The following is a 19,889-nucleotide window of genomic DNA, read 5'->3' as shown; positions in this document are numbered from 1 at the left end:
GGGTTCCATATAATGTGTAAAATACTCACTGGACAAGCACTGTCTAGTCAGGGGCCAACCTCCTGGCCTATGTCAGCTTTGATAGACTTTTCTTTGTGGTGTAACCCATGTGTGTCCTCTTGAGCAGCTCTCAGGTCAGTCTTAAGTGCATCTCAGGGTGTGAACTCAGGATGCAGGCTTAGGGTGACTTTGAGGTCCATGCTTAGCACCAGGAAATAGGCAGCAGAAGGGTTGAGTAAGAGGCCTGGCTTAGATGAATCCCAGAGTATCATTCTTGATAAGACTCCCGGACTGACAGGTTTATTTTGGCTTCTAGGAGCAGGAAATCCAAGGTTAAATATTTCCCTGATACACAATGGAATGGTCAGAAGTCCAGGCCTAGGGATCTGATCTCCTGTCCCTAGTCCAGCACATAGGTAGGAGGAGAATACATTCTTGCATGCCCTGTCTTTAACGTGAACAAAGACTATGTGATATCGGGAACCAAGGCAGTTGCCTCATGATGCTGTGACTTGCAAGAGACAGAAGCAGCTAGAGCCAAGGTACAGATGGAGGCTGAGGCAGGCCCTGCTTTGGTTCTGCTTCAGTCAGAGCAAGAAAGTCCATCTGTCCAGCTGTGTGGCTACATAGGTCATGATACCTGGCACTTGACCTCAGTGTGTCCTACTCTTCTGCTAGCTTGTCAGCCATCCTGTGTGGTACTCAACCAATCCTGTATATTCCAGAGACTTCCCATATGCCCTTGGTGTGCCAGTTCCTATAAGGACAAGCTATCTTGTGGCTGTTCTGTTGTGGTGCAAGATGTCACATAAAGGACTTTCCTCTTGCGAGAATTGAATCATCTGGTCCCGGTCACATTCCTGACCTGAATCCTCCATACAGAGGCAGATGTGCTTTTCCAGACTGGTAACTGACACCTAGCCTGCTTTGGGCCATGAATTCAATCACACACTCCCTCCTGTGTTCCCCTTCCTTTCATTCTAGATGTAGAGGGTGGTGTGATGTCAGTATCTCCTAGAACCACCCATGACACCACCCTAGGGCCACTGTACTGCTCTGCTGCCCTGCACTAGTATTCTACTAATGGTGACATCCTATGGAGTTTGACAGAGAGCATGGCAGTCACAGCACTATGGGTCATGGAGGCCATGATATGTCAATAAGAGTCTCCAATGGTCATTTCTGTGAATGGCAGCTCCCAAATTCTAACGGTGGAATCCCTGAATGATTCCACGTAGGTGTAGTGTTGCTGAGTCCTGGACCTTTAAATAAATCTGTAAGATTCTCATGTCAGACACCTTGTCCTTGGATTAATTTCTGAGTGTTATCTGTACTGCTTTGAGCTGTGGGTTTCTGAATTTGTAGGGGAGAATCTTGGAAATATCAGGCTCTGAGCCTTGTTCCCAGTCAAACAAGTTTTAAAAGGGCCAATAACCACAAAGGACAGAACTTCAGTTTTAATGGTAACTGTGAGTCCAGTCTATTTCCAGCCCCTTAAAGGGGTAAAAATCTTTCTTGGACTATATGTCAAGTGAGATAGCATAAGGACCCAACACTTCCAAAGTCAGGACTTGCAAAGTTATACCAAGGAATGTATGAAAAAAGGCCTGTGGATACCTGGGCACAAGATTCGTGAATCTGCTATCCACAGACACAAGTTTCACAATCATAGTCCTAGTTGCAATAGTATCAGCCACAGGCTTCTCCTGTGGAGTGGGGCCTTCTTCATGATCTAGGCTTCAGACGTAACCTTTGACCTGAGTCTGTCAGACCCTTTGTAGGCTGGAATGTCTAAGGAGACTTTGGTCCTTGCACCTTTATCCTGTGCACAAATGCTTTCAAATATTACTTAAAGATGTGACTTGGCCTTAGATTGGCCAGGCTTCTTGGATGTAGTCCATCTTCTAGGCCTGGGCTCATCAGGTAGAACAATCTCTTCAGTATCAAGAAGCTGAATGTGGAGAACAAAAGGAAGGAGATTGTGTAAATGGAGGGAATATTTTTTCAGAAGATATGTTCCCAGCTCTTTCCCAATAATTTTTGAACATACCAGACATTCTAGCACTCTACCAATGAATAAGAAAACCCTCATTGCCATTCCTGTCCCTCTAACCTGATGTCTGAAGAATCAGAAGCTCTGAAATGTTAGCCAAGGGGATATGCAAGAGCTGAAGGTGTCAGACAGGGAGCTTGTGTGTGCTCTATCCACTGTGTCAGCAGCAGCCTTTTTTATTTTTTGGAAAGAGTTGATTTCTGCCATGCTGCCTGTCCAGAGGCTTTCTAGACATCCTGTAGAAAATGTCAGGGTCAAGCACTCAGTAATTCTGTTGTTGGTTGCCCAATTTTATTCTGCATGGCCCATACTAGGGAACAACATGACATCTCCAGGTCTTTGTTCTCTTCCATACAATGGGGTAAAAACTGGAAACAACCTGTCAGGGGTGTCCTCAAGTATACATCAAATGCCCGGTCACTCGTGGACAGACCATGACTGGTGATCAAGTTTTACAAAACTTTGAGAATGGGTGAGCACAGAGAACATGAAGATCCTGGGTACTGAGGGAGAGAGACACAACTACACCTTCAGGGACCTACGCCGAGTTATAGAAAGCATCACCTGTGCTATCAATGTACAGAAGACAGTCAAGGAGACCCACTGCACATCCTGCAGTAACATGACCAAGATTCCCCCTGGAGACTCAAAATCTCAAGGTCTGCGACACAAACATAAAGACAACCAGCGGTGAAGATGATGGACAAAGGGTTCCTTCTCCATAGCTGAAAAATGTCTAAATGGTACTTCTGAAGAATGCCCAGTCTACTGTGCACAGCCCAACAGTCATACAACAGAGTTTATATTTTAATGTTACTGTGTGCTCTCTATTTCCTGGTCTTATAGGAGCATCATGAAGATGTAGGGACACGTTGCAGATATGCCACTGTCCAGAGCTTTCTTCGCAGACCAGTACCTTGCTAAAGACACAAGCAGAGCCCTAATGACCCAAAAGACTCCAGTAGACTTCTTATGCCTTTTGTGCAAATGTGGGGGAGGAGGGTAAAATAAATTTTCTGGGCACTTACTTAACAAAGGGTCTAGATCACCTTATTATACTTGATAAAAGTCACCTGGAATCTGCTCATCATGAACCAGAAGAGACTCCTTTGTCCAATGACTGACAGATCTCTACTCTCTACCAGGATTGCCTTATGAGGGCCCAAAGATGTCATTGCCATCCAAGGATGATCTACCTTCTGGAAAATGAATTCTCAGAGATGGATGGAAGGTTTATACATGATGATAAATGTTGGGAAGAAGTCTGGAGGGATCACATGACTTGGTGATGCCACAGGCAGGGCTCAAAATGGAGGCACACAGTGGTCTACAAAACAGTATCTGTTGAGAATCCTAACTCATCCACCATCCCATAAAGAGAAACTTATCACATACTAGACTGTGCCTTGATCAGAACCAGTTTGGTCCAAGATGAAAACCTGTGAGAGAGTAGTGAGGAGAAAGCCAGCTAAGCGTCCAGTTCTCATTGTGCACCGCCACCCACAGTACAGCAGTGTACACATAACGCTTGACCAGTGATTCCAGACTGTGGGTACCTGTCCTGCCTCACTCTGCTCAAGTACCTTGAACTCAGGAAAACCCCACAACTCACTCAGCTTCTACTTAGGGCATATGCCAGCCGACCCCTCATTGCAACATCATCCAAACTTTGTAATGTTCCAGATTATGGGAAGGCTGGTACTTCAAAAAAAGAACATGACATAATCTTAGAGACAGCAAGGACACATGACAGATAAGGAGGATAAAACCCTAAAAGATGACAGTTACCTACAATAAAAGGATCATTTATGACATCTAGTAGGACCATCTATCTTTACACAGTTGTGGGAATGCCAAAGGCTTTTAGTAGATTTGTCTTTCAGTACTGCACTATAACTGTATGGACTCTGCCTGGCTATGGCTTAGCCTAGCCTTTTAAAAAGGACTATTTAGGCTCCACACTAACAAATGAGTTCTCCAAATTTTAAGCACCATCTTGAGCATCGCATATTTGAACACATCACTGAGAATTTGAGACTATTTCACAATTTTTTTCTTTACCCACGTCAGTCTCATGTCTTCGAGTTTCCTTGACAATTAAGCCCATGACCACAACATTGCAAATGGTCATTTCAACTGCTTCTTGCAAGCTATGTTAAACTGACTGCACATCAGACAATACAAGTGAGAGGGTCTTCACAGCAACCATCTGAGAAAAATGACATAGTCTGCCTGCCTAAAGCAGCAGGGTCATTGCTAAGAACCAGAAGGAGACATCCCCAGGAATCACTGGCCAGATGCGACAGAGCCAATCTTGGGGGTTTGATAACTAGTAGGGTTGGAGCAGTGGTTCAGGAATATAATGGCTTAGAAAAACAACATTTACTGTTTTTGAATACATCTTGTATGTAGAGTTTTATGTTGATTTTCATGAATGTTCATATGTACCAAACAATAGTAAAAGCATTTAATGGCATTATGAAGAGCACATGGCATTTCAGGATGCAACCTCCAAAAAAAGTGGTAGTAACAAGCCAGATTGAGTCCACCCTTGAGACTGGGGAAGCTTAGAGTACAGCATAGCATTCTGTGAACCCAGAGAGCATGGTTGCAATGTAGCCACAATGTGCAGCAAATGGAAGCACAGCTACGTTAGAGACCGCACTGACCTGTATTCCAGTGGCTGCCTATGTTAAACTCAGAGGATCCTGGGATTTCCAGGGACCAGAAAGAATCAGATATGTGATCCACAATTTCTTCTTGGGACAGAAGAAATTGACAACCCTGCTCACATCTATGGGAGAAGGAGCCCACTTCTCCCTCGAGTTTTAAATAGACAGAACACTGCTATGAAGAGTATGGGGCGTTGCCCCTTTAGAGACATCCCAATGTCATTGCTTCATGTCCCGAGAGGATATGTTGCTCAGAAAGGTCAGCTTGCAGTCATGGTCTCCCTCTATTTTGGTCTTAATAGCTAAATTCTCTGAGGATCATCATGAGAGGATATGTCACCTCTGCATTCCCTTCAAGTGCCAGCTCACCACCTGGACCTCAGAGAATTGAGAGATGGATTAAGTGCTCTAATTAGTTTGGAGGTGAGATCTGGGCCATGTCCGGAAAGAATGGGGTGTGAGTTACTGTCTTTTGCAATGGATGGAATTGCTGCTTTGGCTCACCTCAAAAGGCCAAGGACATGACGGAGAAGCTGTGAAGACTTACACGGTGGAGGGATATCCTGAGATATCATTCCCTTGTCTACTATACAGGGAAACCATACAGAAGGAAGAAGATGTCCACATGGCTCACAGTAAAGCCTGCTGTGACAGGCCTAGTTGTGAAGTGAAGTGGGCTCATTCTAGAGCTGTTAGGAAACAGGGAATGGCCGACATCTGCCCATGTTACACAAGAACGAAGCTTGCTGTGACAAGTCTAAATGTGCAGTAAAGCAGGCTTACTCTAGAATTGTTAGGACACTGGGCATGACCAAGAACTTTCCATGTTACACAAAGAGAGTGCTATGAGTTGGAAGATATCGAGACTGTGTCAAGGTCATGGCTGTGAGAATGACTGAATTGGGTGTGTCTGGGGAGGAGACTGTTTTCAAAATAAGCCAGGAGGAAGGAAAGATCCTGAGAAACTTGATGAGTTTCTCTGTTGTTGGGGCAGTCACTGTCAGGAGAGACCTCAGAAGGGCCTTGGTTTCCCCTTCACACAAGGACACAGTGTATTACTTAACTCAGTCATGGACAGACATGGGTACATTTACCAAGACACAACCAATACCCTGTCCTTCCATATATCAATAATTTAGAATCATTGAGTTATTATTCTAGTCAGTATCTAACTCACACCTGCATCACATAGGATAAAGATGTACAGGGAACATCCCTTAAAACAGTTGTAGGGAGAGTGGTGGCAGTTGTCATTTGCAACAATGTTTCCAACCTCACTTGCTTAGGATGTGGTACAATCAAAGAATCTGCTCTAAGTACAGGGACCTCAGACTGCTCGTAACAGTTTCTTTTTACATGAAATAGATACATGTCCTCCATGCCTCCTGAGAACAGAACCCCAGGACATCAGCTATGTGTGGTATGAGAGGCAGAACTGAGCTCCACTTTGTACCCTCTCCTCTCAGAGTTGTTTGGAATCCCAGTATCTCAGCAGCAAAGACTAGGTTTCCTAAGATGATCATCTTACCTTCATCTAATAGATGAGGTCCACAGTGATGGTCAATTCTAATTGCAAGGGGAGACTATGGAAAGACCATAAGAATGGCAATCTCAATCTTGTCCTTCCGATTTGTGGTGAACCTCTGAGAGCCTCATGTCAACAGTCATCCTAACTGTAACACCTTCACTCATCTTCTGGGAGGTAGGACTATATAGATTTCTTAGTGATGCCTAGAAGACAGAATTGGAAGCGTTATGGTGTTAGACCTCAGACCCGTTTCCTTCTGTGGACTCCCTTCTACCTTGTTGTCCTCATCTCAGAGGCACATTGATCCTTGAACAGGTTGTTGCTTATTTACAGGAGATGGAGGTCCCAGCGAAAAGTCACGTGTTTTTCAAAGCATCATTTATCCATCTCAAACTCTCTGTCACAGTTAGAGCTTGGCCTTCACTCTTTTGACACTTACTCCAACTTCTTCACTGAGTGCAGCACACTAGAATAGGCATGACCTTTGGAGAGATGTGGTATATTAAATGTTAAAGGTGGAGATGGAAGACAGAAAACCCAACATGGGTCAAGATCATGTGAGAAAATCCCGCCCTTTGCTTTCTGGACTCCCAACTTCTACAGAAGTTGTGAATGATACTAACAAGAAAGGAATGAAAACAAGTCCTGTTCTGAGTTTTAAGTTCCTTCTCACCACTGAGTTAAGATTGGGGTTACTGGCTTGGACTTCTCACAGGTAAATAAGAGCACATTGTATATGGGCTCTGGGTACCTTCGTGTGGGCTTACACATCATAAAGTGTTATAGATGGAATAACTTACCCATAGAAAATTCTGGCAAAATAAAGGTAGAAAGAACAGTGGCAAATAAAGTACTATGCTAAGAGTCGATATGACTTAACATTAGAGAACTAAGCTGAGAGATTGAGGATCTCCAAATCTACAACCAAGACAACTCCAGTAGACAGAGAAGATTGTGTTGTTGCGACGGGTATCCAAAGAAGGAGAACAGCACATCTGTGGGCCAATGCCTAGGCTCCTACTCCCGAGTCCAGTCAAGTATTTCTCCAGCATGTACTGGCACAGCCTCAGATCCTTCAGGTTCTTCACCTACAAAAGCTTTTCCAATAATAGGTAGTAGAGTTCAGTTACTAGGTCCTTTATGAGTTTGAGAAAGACCTCACTTGAGTTAAACTTTGACCTCCACAGGCTCTCCAGGAAATATACATGCTACCTGCCCCCACATGCATGGACACACACACACACACACACACACACACACACACACAGAGAGAGAGAGAGAGAGAGAGAGAGAGAGAGAGGAAGAGAGAGACAGAGAAAGAGATAGAGATTGAGCAAGGGAGAGACAGATTGATAGACAAAGAGGGAGTTAGGCAGTAAGAAAGAGAACAGGAGAGAGTCAGAAACAGAAAAAGACGGAACAAAAGTTATAAAAACCAGAGAAGAGATAGAAGAGACAGACTACAGACAGAATGTAGGGGAGAGTGAATAGGTAAATGAGAAAATATGTAAATAATTTAAAATGCTTTGCAGGACTACATGTTCTCAGTGCCCACACCATCTGTTTAAATTAGGGTAAAGTATATAAGCATCATACATACCTAGCAGCACTGATTTGGACTTACTCTAAGAAGCACAATCTAGCTGCCATAAATGCCATGAAAGCCCGACAAGTTGCTAACCTTTATTGGTGGGAGGGGCTCCACAACTGTCAAAAGACCTGGCAGAGGAAACAGAAAAAGAAAAAGATCAACCTGAAGGCCAAGAAGTCTGCTGTGAAATTTTTATCTCTGCCTAGAAAGTACTAGTCAATGACACAGTACATACATCATAGTGTTGAGCTGATGGCTGAATGGAAACACTGTCAGGTATAATATGGGGAGAAACTGAGAAGGCCAGAAAGGACACACTACAAGATGTCAGCTTTGACCCTAGGTAAAATGAGAAGCTAAAGCCTCTAGTCACATATCTGACAGTTTTCAATGTTGAGCGGCGAGGTGGCCACTGGGAGAAATTCATGATCTTTAATTATAACTGTCAATTAGTACAGGAAACGTGACCTGGAGGGAGAGTCTTCACAAAGGAATCCTCTAGATGATCCTTCTCCTGTGAGCAAGTCTGTAGAGAATCGATTTTATGATCTTAAATGACATGGGAAGTAACAAGAATTTTAGCAGTGCCACTCCCTAGTCTTAGGGAAAGACTTCATAAGAGCAGAGGCCTTTAGATGAGCACTAGCAAGCAAGCCTACATGCATGCATTAATTTTTCACACTTCTGCCTGTGGATAGAACATGGGTAGCCCCTTTGTAGTTCCTTAGCTACACTGTGCTAATGCAGTATACCAGGAAGTGTTAAGTCACTGGATTGAAATGAAACTAAAAATATTTTGTTTCAGATAATCACACTGACACTTAAAAACAACAACTCAGACAACAGTGGAAGTTATCTGGTGGTTCTCTTAGTCAAATTTATCAAACTGTAGCTACCAACTCTTGCTCGGTAGGACCAGGTGGACATGGCTTCACTCTCTATGAATGTCTGATCTCCATTCATATTCTAAGAAAACCAAGAGAAGAAGGCACTCTGCAACAGCTGGATACACATATTTCCCACATTTAAGGAATAACCAATAACACAAAACGCCATCACATTTGCACTTGGACCTTTTCCAATCCCTAACCAGCAGAAGAACTCTAGGTCTTGGCACTGAAATGGATGACCTATATGACACTTGATGGTGGCAACCAGGGAAGGGAGGGGCCATACCATGTTGATCAGATATCCACACTACATATGCTTGTGATGATGCAGATGAGGTTGCTTGACACATTGTTGGTGCCCTCCTGTCTGCAGACAGAGGCTTTTTTTTGGCCTGCCTGGTAGCCACATTGAGCAACTTCTTGTGGGAAAGCACCAGGATCTGCAAGGGACAATTGAGAGTATGGAATACCATGGGATGATAAGGACAGAGTCCCCACTACGTTGGTCATGATGCATCCAGAGCTTCTTCACATAATGACACTGTACTGAGACTCTGGAGAGAAGATGTGTAAATAGACGAGAGGGTGAACATCCCAGGAAGACAGTCACAGGGATCAAGTGCCCAGAAGTAGAGGACAGCAGAGGGTGTGTAGATGGTAGAACTTTAGAGGATATTCCCATGTTCCTACACAATCAGGTCAGTTCTGGTATTGAGTATTTAGTTCTAGTATTTAGAAAAGAATTAGAAAAGATAGAATCAAAGAAAAGTGTTTTTCTGTGCTGATAACTAATCACAAATTCTATGGTGCTGAAGGATACAGGGATGACTAGATCCAGTAGCCCCATCTTGTGCTGCTTCTAGGCATTGCAAAAGGCCAGCTATTCAACACACTGTGTTAGTCAGATTCCCGTTTTACAGCACTAAGCACCCTCTATAGAAAAGGAAGCTGGATCCCAGAAATCAATCAGAGTGGGAGAACGTTCCTGAAGTGGTAGGCAGGACTGCAAACTGACCAGTGAATATCAGAGTGTTCAGGGAGAGCATTCATAACCTATGATGTTCAAAGAGTGAGGAGAAATCTGCCCACACCAAAGATCCTGAAGGGTCTCTTCATGGGACACGCCACCCAGGGAGCCCTCAGTCTCTATCAGCACTTCAGGGCTCTATTCATCCTAGGCCTACTAATTTTATGCTGGAACTAAAGGAACTTTGGGAAGTGGGTTGAGATCAATCACATAGTGAGAAATCCACATGGGACCTCCCCATCTTCCTCACCTGGTCTTTCCTTTGATGTGTAGACACGGTCCTCTCTGAGACAGAATGTTCCAGGAGATTGAAGAGTGTATTTTTTCACATATTGAACTAGATTTTTAAATCAATAGCAGCATTAGCTACAAGAGCAGTTCAAAATCAGAGGTCAAGCGGTTTTGCCTTCACTGAGAGATCAGGTCCAGACTTTCAGGTCAGACTGTGCTCACCAGTGACAAACAGGGAAGGACTTTGGTGCACAGCCTCGGGATTTGGGCTCCAGGCTGTGTTGCCTCAGTCAGAAAAGCCTCATGACCCTCGACTGCTTCATTGGATGTCAGAGTCATAGTTGGTGATATCTAAAAAGAGGACAGGGGCAGAATGTAAGAGAACAGAGGATTGAGCTAGGTCATTCCACCTGTAACAACCCAGTGTGTTATTTGTATAGCTAAGAAAATTCCTGGACAGTAAGAGGGTGTGCTGAGGGAGACTAAGTGTCTGCATGGGAGATAAAGCCAACTACAGTGCTGGTGTACAACCAAGGTTCAGGATTACCTCTGGTGACAGTTTTTATCTGCACTCCTTACCGGCTTAGAAACTGACATGCAAAATCAACGATGGTTAGCCACGTGCAGCAACATGGCCTGTTGTTTCTGGGATTCCTACACTGTCTCTATCAGGATGGCCTCCTCATCTTCTGACAATCCCACCACCAGCACAACAGTAGTGCACACTTCAGGCCTTTGGCAGGTAGTAATACCCAACACTCCCAGGGTCTGTGATCTGCGTGGAGAACAGCATTTCACTAAGAGATGAAACACAATAAATTTCCTTTTAGGGTGTCCATAAATATCTATCACAGTATCAAAGAAACTCGTCAGGTCCAGTCATTCATGATGGCTGCCTGTCACATGGCTGCTATTGCCTTCCTTCTCATGCCTTCTTTCTCTCCAGGCTCAGCTCGACAGAGCTGTCTTCTCAGGGACAGTGTTTCCCAACAACCTGTACAAGGATGGGAACTGACAGTTTTATTACTGTTTTTACCTGTTTTGATGCAGACTTACCTCACCACCTCTGTCTTCCTGGATGTCTTGGACTCTGCCAGAGTGTCAGCTCCTTGGGCACAGCTTGTTTGTCACACTAATGCCACTGGGATCTGGCTTCTCCTGAGAGCCTTACACGTCACAATGCTTACTGAATGGCAACTGACAAAAGGACAGATGACACCAATTCACATAGACAGTTTAGAAGCTGTGCTCACATCTAGAGTGAATCTACATCCTTACTCCTTGTGGGTAAGAATGACAGGACTGTGAAGAGAGTAATGGCTTCCATGATAGTACCTGAGGACTGGAGCAGGCAAAGTCCAGGACGTGAGGAACAGGTTGCATAGCAAAAACGTGGAACCCAGCTTTCTCAGACATCCCACAATTTGAACACCATCCCAAGTAAAAGCAGTGGTAGTGGTCAATGGTCCAGAGCCAGTGACTGACCTACAGAGGCCATCCTCTGTGCTCTTCAAGTCTTAGGACTGGGAAGCAAGGCTGGGGAAGAGTCAGGGAGAAGTTGTTGTCATTGGCTAGCAGGGCTGTCACTAGGAAGACACCAGAATAGAATGAAGGTCTGAACAGGGCCTCAGGGATTGTACCCTGTAGCTTCCAGGTACAGTTGTGGCCCCACATCACTTTTGCCTGCAGCCTCCTATGGTCACATTCCTCCTCTGCTTTCTGTTTCCTTGGTGACAGAAGGCTAGGTCTCCTACATGCACAATCATCATATGAGCTTGAAGGGCAGAACAACCTTGTCAAGGATACATGGGCTTAAAGAGGAGATGGTGACAACATTGCAGCTTGAACTGAAGGCAAACAGATCCAGCTACACTGTTCATGTCCAAGTTCACTCATACAGGCATTAGAGTGTTCAGCAGCCTCCCTTGTCTTCAGGCTCCACATCATGGCACCCTGTGTTCTATATGTACTCGGGCGTTCCTCTTGTATCTTTTTGTCCTAATGAGGACAAACTTCATTCCTTAGACCCCAGAGTCCATCCAATGTACTGTACATTCTCGCACACTGAAGTCCTCCAGAGCTGGATTTTGGACAGAATTCCTGGAGAGGCCTCAGAAATCTCTGTACAGTCTTGGCTTCTGATCACCAGAATATTAATTTGATTGGATCAGGGTTCCAAATATCTGTTTTCTTCTCTTGACTCAGTTGAAGAGTATGGGAAATAGAATTAGCAGAGTGTTCCAGGCAGTTTAAGAAGTCTGTAGGAGCTAACCTGTTCAAGCTCCCTTAATAGACAATGACAATGGAAAGGAGGAGGCCTCCTTGGCTTTCCTCTCTGCAGGGTTTCTCAACAGGGTTTCTCAGGAGTGACCTTCACTGATAAAGGTTATGTTTGGTTTAGCAGGAGGTGACCCTTGGGGCTCCTGATGGGGTTACAGGTCACCAGAACACCTGTCTCTTTATCCATCATAACTTTTGCTCTAGTGGTTTGGCAGTGTCCCTTGCTCTCAGGAAGTGTTCTAGTACTTGCAGACAGCATGTTTCACAGTGATTCAGGCCTTTGATGTTCTCTTTCAAACTGGGTGCCCTTCAAGAGTTCAACATATGTGCATGCTCTGGGCCTCTTCCTTCCTGATGAAATTCTCTACTCAGGAAAGATTCTGGTACAGGCAGACATACTATTTCACAGTCTTTCGAGCTCAGAGGTTCTCTCAGAAAAAGCATGACTTTTAAGTGGTCAGGATATATACACTATTTTTCTCATGTGGACCGATGTCCACATAGACAAGACTATTTCATTTCCTGGGTAATTACACAGAGTTAGGGATCTTTCTGTGCACCCCAGAAACTTACTACTCCCCTCTTCTGGTCAGATGCATCGTCCGTCCAAACCTGGTGGATTCCTGCGTGCTGGTGTTGATTCATATCCAGAAGGAACACTCAGCTCTCACCCTTGCAGTCCACCTCCTTTGAGGCCTGAGCATCTTAGTCAGTATTAAAAGGGAATTCAATTTTTTTTTGCATCCAGCATCCTACTCTCATAGTCCTCATGTCCTTAGTGTTCCCGCAGCGACATTAGCACAGTGTTGGGGCAGGCAGGTTGGTTCACATGGAGGTAGGGGAATCCTTACATCATTGTTAAGGGCAGAATGGCACTGTTAGGTAGTCTATTGGCTCAAGTGCTTCTGCCGTAGATATGGACAAACACAGCTGCTCAGCCCATCCTGCAGCTGTCACAGGATCTTCCAGAGACTGTCCATCCTGAAGGTCCATACGGACAAATGAGGACATGGAGGTTCAGATCGACTTTTCATATGTGTTCCATGAATTGCGGAACAAGATTCAGATCAGAGCATGGGAAGGAAAGGTCTTCATGCGGATAGGAGATAGAAGGAATTGGAGAATGAAGATAAACGAGGACCAGCTTATGTATCCTATCAGAATGAGTGTTATTTGGTCTTGAGGTACAGGGATCGAAGGCTTCTCACATCTTCTCGCCTGATTTCAGATGGTTTGGGTGGCTACCAAAGAGGCCCTGTTCTTGTGAATCAAGTTTGTGTGGAGAATCCTCTATCATTATGTACATACTTCATTAGGGGATAGGATGTTGTTTTACTGTTTGGGCGTACGGAACTAAAGTGTGGGAACCAGTCTCTCCCTGGTCTACAGATGATGGTGTCCATTCTTGGCAGATGCTCCACAGTGATACAGGAATCACAGAGCTCTGGCCATTGGTGTTCTTCTGAGATGCAGGGAGACTTTGAGGGGGCCCATTAGATAGTTGACCATTTTTCCTCTGCCAGGCATAGATCATCACTATAGATTTCATATGGATACTTGTCCCTGCAAACAGCAGTCTCAGTTTTTCCTGCATACCTTGCTCAGGTAGGAGGATTTTAGTTTGTGTTTTCAGTCCAGTGTTGCTAATTTGAGTTGGGATCCTTAGCAACAATGAGCCACTGTCCTTGTACTCCGGAATCCATGACTATCCTGGCCTCAAATGCACCATTATCTGCAGGAGGGAAGCTGAAGGAGGGAAAGAAATTAGTTGTGAGGGGGACTTAAACCCAGGTTTCCAGGACAATGACAGAATAATCCTTTCTCAGAACCTCCGACTGAATGAGACCTCCCTTTGTAGATTATAACTAGGGGAACTGCGAAAGCACTCAGGAGGGAAGGACACTAGAGCAAGTACAGAGAAGGGAGAAGTTATGGATCCTTTCCCTTTTCCTGAATGACTAAAGACTGCACTTGAGAGAGCCAGAGGCCATGAAGAACTGCTAAGGCCATTGACTGCTGGATGTCAGGATGTTGTGTATCAGGAAGCTAATGGATCACCATGTCCTTAGGGTGAGAGGGAAGAGTCCACATGTGTTGTTGGGCTTTGTCTCATGCTGACTCTGGGATACAGAGAGTGCAGACACTCTATGTATTTTCTGAATTTAGGTTCCAGAGGGATTCTCTTGACCATCATCTGCAGATAAATCCAGCAGCTACAAATCCTAGAACTTAAACAAATGGAGGATAGAATTGATGAGGAGATGGTGAGTGGCTGAGACACCTAATAGATACCCGAGTGAAAGTGTGAAATAAGACAAATTCAAGTTTTCCACAGATCCAAGTAACAAGACAAGTGCACACCCTGATGTGACTGACATGCCAGAAAGGGATTGCCCCTCCCCATATGGGTTGGACACTTTCCTGGAAATTTGGTCAACTTTAGCCCATTTGGGATGGAAACGTTTGTTTACATTATGCCACTGCCTGATTGTCCACTGCATTTATAGTACCTTTTCTTGATTAATGCTTTTCATGATTAATGACTAAGTGTGTAGGGATGTGTGGATGGTAGCTCATCTGGCAGTAGGAAAGAGGTCAAGGAAATCATTGTGAAGAAGCCAGTAGAGAGCACAGGTCATGACCTCTATTCTTGTTTCTGCCTCTAAATATCTACCTTCAGTTACTATGACTTCCCTCATAATAGTTACATACATCAGTTTTAAATTACACAACAGTTTCCTCCACAGCCAAGCAAGACCCGCTGCTCTCTGTTCCTGGCAGCAATGAAGACAAAAACATTTGGTGAACACTTGTTGGACTGTGGCTCCAGCTCAGGGCAGCCTAATCCCAGAAGACTCATAGTAGCTTCCTAACTTACTGAAAATTCTCAGCTGGAGAAATCTAAGGAGACCAGGGATAGATGGTGAAACGTGAGAGAAAAAGCCAAGTCAGTATAACTGGCCGCTTTTCAGCTATACTTTAGAGTAGAAAGATATTCCTGTAACACTGAAAATGTTGTCTCGAGGTTATGGAGCCTTTGATTTGGATAGGAAGCATGAACACACACACACACACACACACACACACACACACACACACACACACACAGATCCATAGAGGTGCCTGGTGACACTTTTTACTTAGAACCACCACTGAGTTTGAAACGCCTACAGGTGCATGTGAAGGAAGGTCGGGGCCTCTAGACTCTGGGATGCCACCATGAGCCCCATTTCTATTTGACTCTGTTCTTTCCCACTGTTCTCTTCACTATCTTGACCTTTCCAATCCTCAGGACTCAGGAGAGTGCACCCCTCAGGTCTTTTCCATGTGTGGACCTTCAAGACTGAGAGAGCCTGAAAGTCAAGAGGAATTTCAGGAGTTTTCACCTAAAGGAGAAACTTAGTTTATTCTTAAGTGACTCAAAACACTGCAGTATCAGAAAAAGACACCATCAGATGCATCATATACAGAGATTGATGCTGGCTGTAGGTCACACAGCTTCCGCCATGGCCCTCTGTGCCTTCTATTAGTTTCTTCCAGGGTCTCTCCTGCTGTAACTCTCACAAAAGTGTCTCTTCTGATGCCCTGGACTACCATGCATGCTCTTTGGTCTCTTACCAAGTTAGTTGTTTTCATGCAGAACTACACCATCATTTTTGTCTTCCTGATTTTCCTGGATTCTGCCAGGTTATGTGCTGCTTGGGGACAGATAGGTCTTCAGGCCTAAAGATCCCTGGACCCAGGAGTGAGTGAAGGCTTGGGACAGAACACATTTTTATTCAATGACTTCTGACTGGATAACTGATCATAGCATGACACAGAGTAAACCTAGAGCACAGGATTGAATCTCAGATCTCATTTTGACACTGGAAGACTTGTTCCAGTTAGGAAAGAATGACGTGAGGCCTATGAAAGAAAACTTAACTCTAGCAATGAACTGGACACACAGATGCTGTAGGGAAGAACTTGAACAGGCTCTGCCCAGAATGCAAAGAACAAGCTGGATGGCTAGGACACTGAACCCTAACCATGACGAAGAGCCCACACCCTGGCAACAAAATCCCATGGAAATGCAGGGACATAAGTCATGAGGCTAACCTCTGACAAATGAGGAGAGTTGCAGCTCCAGGCTCTTCAGATGTGGAAGAGGACTGAGTGTCAGAAAGATGGCAAATGCTTAGGGAGCAACCCTTCTAGTTTCCCAGGCTTAGGTGCTTTGAGGTTCACTCACAAGTTTTGCATCTTTCTTGGACACAGTGAGAGAGATGCGCTGGGTGCCTACTCTTATCCTTCCCACAGAAGAGCAGGTCACACAAGCCGAGTGATCTCCATGATAGAAGCACTGTGTATTATTCTCTAAATCTCCGTGTGGCATCCTTCAGCCCAGCACTGAGACTCATACGAGACATGGTAGACAGAAGCCTGGACTTTCCAAAGCTGGAGCACTTTTGGAATGTGCTTCACGATCACATCCTGGAGGCACTTAAGCTCTCACACCTGAAGCCCACTTCCCATGTCCCTCAAGTCTGCTGCTGTCTGCTGCATACAGTGCCCCAAGCCTACTACAGTAGATTCTCAAGAGGATGGCTAGTTCAAAGAAATTCGAGCTTTAGAGTGAGACCTCAGTGAGTTTGGTTTGTATGAAAGACTGGGAAGGTGTGTCCTAGGTATGTAGCACGTGTGGGAACGTGAATAGATGTCACTTTGAATGCCCAGTGGGCTGATCAGGAGCTGACCAAGCCAGCACATGCACTGCAGCTTAGGGAAAGCAGCAAGAAGAGAGCTATGGAGGGAAACTTCCCATTTCTGCTCCTTGTGAACTATGGAGCAGGCATTTGTTCTACTAACAGGGAGCATAGGTCTCCTTGTTGGTAGCATACCAAATAATGGGAGGAAAAGAAACTAGGAGCCCATGGGTCTGTGTCCCGGGACATTCAGTTTGAGGTTTAGTTGCCTTGAGCCTGGTAGCAAGGAAGATCCTCTAGTTGCTATTCAGCCCTGGTTAGTAGATGGTAAGTAAGACTATCATGACACTGTACGTCCAGTCTCTGAATGCCAGATTGGAACTTCTGGTGACACTGACCCCTCTCTGCTGCATGCAGGATACATAAGAACTGGGTATCCACAGCTGAATCCCAATGTATTCATTCAAGCAGCATTGTCAGACCTCACAGGACTCAGTACACTCTGCCTGTCCAGTTCAATTGTAGGGAGACATGGAGGTGGCCCCTTAGTACTTTGACCACTGTCACTCTGCCAGGCACTAGGTCCCTAAGCAGAGTCTCTATCTGAATATGTTCCCCATAGAGAACAGCCTTATATGCCCCCTTTCAGACTGGCTGTACCCACAATCACTTGCTGATTATTGCTAGTTCGTTTACATCAGCACCACCTAGGCATTCTCTAAAAATATTTCTTCCTCAGATGGTACGGAAATGAGCATGGTTTTATCCAGCTGGAGTAGACATACTTCTCCCCAACCCAAGAGACCCCATGTATACTCTTCTGATATTTCCAGTGAGAATACATGAATAAAGAGAGAGACAATAAAATTCAGAGTGGAGATGCACCCTCCCACATTAGCTTACCCTTTTATATGGTACTGCTTGCTGCCTTTTTCAGGGGGGCCACTCTCTTGGAGGATCTATGCTGGGGTTTTTTCTTTGGAGCCCGAGGGAGGCAGCAAAGTCTTGAAAAGCAGTCTCTGATTCCTTTGCGGAGTCTCTTAAACCATCCCATCGTCTGAGGGGGAGATGACGTATTCATCTCAATGTCCTGCTTATGTGGCAGGATTATTTCAACTCCCAACATGTTGTTGTAGACACATGGGGAAGCCACCGGTCTTGAGTGGAGGGCACGGGTAGAAGTGCTTCTCTGCTTCTTAGGATAGTATACCGCAATGGGAGGCATGGAGACACACCTGCCCATATTGAGTCCTGATAGAATCAGGTCAAGAGGATTCTGTTCCCTTGAGGGCTGTCTGTGGAGGAGGCCAAAGTTGGGCTCACTGGCCCTTCTCCTGAGAGGAAGGCCAAAGACAGAGGGATGTGCTGGTGATGGGGGTGGCGGAGGGCACGGATCCCCAGGCTTGGTTGGAGTGATAGATGCAAGATCATACCCTTCGCTTACATGATTTTTTAAGCTCAAATATGCCCCCATTGGTTCATCGTATCTTTTCTTTTGGAGGGATTCCAAGATGTCCTTGGCTTTATACCCCATTGCACAGAGCATTTCTATAATTTTGTTATCTGGGTCAGTCTTGGGCAGGATTTTAAACTCACATTTCTTGATCCATGGGTGATTTTCAATTTCCTCTATAGAGGGCCTCATTTCTGGGGAAACCGTGAAGATTTGATGTATCAGGTTTTCGAGTTGCCCAGACAGGTGATGTGGAATGGTATAGGTCCCCGTTGTAATCTTTTGCTCAATCTCATCGATGGTGTTTCCTCTGAAGGGAAAGTAGCCAGTGGTGATGAAGTATAGGAGTACGCCCAAACTCCACACATCAGAACTCTTGCCATCATATGGCTGCCGTAATACCAGTTCAGGGGCATTAAAGCCCCTGGTTCCACAGTGCCTACTCAGTAATGTACCAGGTCTGCATTTGACTGCCAGGCCAAAGTCGATCAGCTTAACATTGCCCTCTCCATCTATCAGTATATTCTGTGGCTTGATGTCGCCATGGACAATGTCCAGACTATGGCAATGTCTTATGGCAGATACGATCTGTCCGAACATTTTCTTCGCCTTTTCTTCTGGCAGCGGGCCCTCCTCACTTATTAGTTCTACTAAGTTGCCTCCTGGAGCATATTGTAAAATAAAATGAATCTGGTTCGCTGTAACCAGAATCTGGAAGAGGGAAATTATATTTGGATGGTGCAGTAACTCCAAAGTGGTCATTTCGGACAGGATTGACCTGATGGTCTTCTTGCTGATCTCTACCGTTTTGATGGCAACCAGGGCCTGTGTTCTCCGGTGCCAGGCCAATTTCACACTGCCATATGAACCCTGGCCAAGAAAGAATGCCACCCTATACTGACTGCCCAAAGTCTTCTTAATAGAAGTGATGTCCATCCCTGTGATCTGGTGAACACAGGTTGTGAGTTACAATAACCAGTCAACTAACAAAATACACAGCTATCAAGGAGTCCCACAGGTCAACGTTAACCTGCTCCCTGGTCCTTATGGACAAATTCAACAGGTTGGCCCACTGTCTTATACAGAGGACACTCATTCTTACATCACAGTGGTTCTTTGTGAGGTCACAGCATGAAATGCACCGAACAGACAAGGCTGTAAACCATAGTGGCTGTCTCCACTCTGGGCCTCAGGGAACTTTCCATTCTTGTGAAAAGGAAACTAGCCTCTCTGAGCTTCTTTCAGCAGATCAAAGAGTCAGTATTTACTGTTTAGCAATTACAGGCAGTACTGTGCTGCACAGGGAAGTGCATTAAAGCTTCAACCTGGTGTTGCGGATTTAGCTCAGTGGTAGAGTGCTTGCATAGGAAGTGCAAGGCCCTGGGTTCGGTCCCCAGCTCTGAAAAAAAGAAAAAAAAAGCTGTAACCTAAGAGAGACTTTGATCACCTCTCCAGCTGCTCTATTGGCTCCTGAGGCTC

General features: G+C 45.0%; 1 long non-coding RNA gene and 1 pseudogene across 3 annotated transcripts in view; one reads left to right on the top strand and one right to left on the bottom strand.

Moving 5' to 3' along the window:
- Positions 1 to 19,889, top strand: part of LOC148004566 (uncharacterized) — a 123,316-nt gene that overhangs the window by 69,975 nt on the left and 33,452 nt on the right. The gene's annotated exons all lie outside the window — the stretch shown is intronic.
- On the bottom strand, positions 1,443 to 19,462 carry LOC148004567 (putative sperm motility kinase W pseudogene; annotated as a pseudogene). Of its 2 annotated transcripts, XR_015625123.1 has the most exons (11): positions 17,861 to 19,462; positions 11,328 to 14,018; positions 11,049 to 11,189; positions 10,572 to 10,767; positions 10,012 to 10,343; positions 9,021 to 9,174; positions 7,935 to 7,972; positions 6,528 to 7,350; positions 6,254 to 6,456; positions 2,114 to 2,289; positions 1,443 to 1,951 (listed from the first exon to the last, which is right to left on the bottom strand). The product of XR_015625123.1 is annotated as a putative sperm motility kinase W pseudogene, transcript variant X1 (transcript). The 2 variants fall into 2 exon arrangements; XR_015625124.1 differs by lacking the exon at positions 2,114 to 2,289.

This window comes from Rattus norvegicus, chromosome 7 (assembly GCF_021556685.1).
Source record: "Rattus norvegicus strain SHRSP/BbbUtx chromosome 7, alternate assembly SHRSP_T2T, whole genome shotgun sequence".
NCBI lineage: Eukaryota > Metazoa > Chordata > Mammalia > Rodentia > Muridae > Rattus > Rattus norvegicus.
The sequence above is the reverse complement of the archived record's forward strand: the minus strand, read 5'-3'. Positions and strand labels throughout refer to the sequence as shown.